Below are 991 nucleotides of genomic sequence, written 5' to 3' on the forward strand. Positions count from 1 at the left end.
CAGGACTATGGGCAGTAGCCATGATCATAAATTTAAGGATTCAGAACCTCCTCCAATGGGTCATCTGGTTAAAGGAGTGAGTCCGTCCATGCAGAAGCACACAGACCCTCCTCCTGATTGTTGCTCTGAACTAACTGACCTCCTAATCTGCCGTCAGAGGCAATCAGCCTCAGCAACTCGTGGTTTAGTGAGGGGAGGGGAGGGGAGGGTCAGAGTTTATGTCCCTGTTTGCCATTGTGTGTGTGTGTGTGTGTGTGTGTGTGTGTGTGTGTGTGTGTGTGTGTGTGTGTGTGTGTGTGTGTGTGTGTGTGTGTGTGTGTGTGTGTGTGTGTGTGTGTGTGTGTGTGTGTGTGCGTGTGCGCGTGTGTCCGCGCGTGCACCCATGCGTGTACGTGTGCATGTACGCGCGTGCGTGCATGTCTGCAGTCAGGGTTTGTGCGTGCACACCAAGAGGGCAGCCATTCAAAAGGGATTCTATGGTCAGGGCCTTATGGAGCCTTGTGTGGACTGGGTGAATACCTGAAGCCGAGATAGTTCCCCAATGGAGGGCGAGAAGGAGAGTTAGTTCAAATTACGGTAAAAGGTGGCAGAATCAAACTGAAGAACATATTTTGCTTATGTGTAATGAATTATGTGTCATTTAAAAAAAAAAGATTTTCACTCGAATTGCTTTTGTTTTATAACATACACACTTGACAAGCTCTATAGAGTCACAGGTTGTATTTTGTGGTTTAAGCATAAAATAGACCAGTGAAAATCCACTATTGCATTTGTTACCAAATACCTTTGGAAGTGTCCCGACCCAAAATATCACCGATCCATTTTCTCCAGAGATGCTGCCTGCCTGGCCCACCAAGTAACTCCCAGCATTTGCATTTTGTGTCGAAGTCCAGTAACTATTTTGAGTTTCTTTGAGTCGATATAAATCCTGAAGGATTCTGACAATTAAATTTTGGCTGCTGTCAATTTTTTACTTGGGGTAGGCATTTTG

Source organism: Leucoraja erinacea, chromosome 21 (genome assembly GCF_028641065.1).
Source record: "Leucoraja erinacea ecotype New England chromosome 21, Leri_hhj_1, whole genome shotgun sequence".
NCBI classification, from domain to species: Eukaryota; Metazoa; Chordata; class Chondrichthyes; order Rajiformes; family Rajidae; genus Leucoraja; species Leucoraja erinaceus.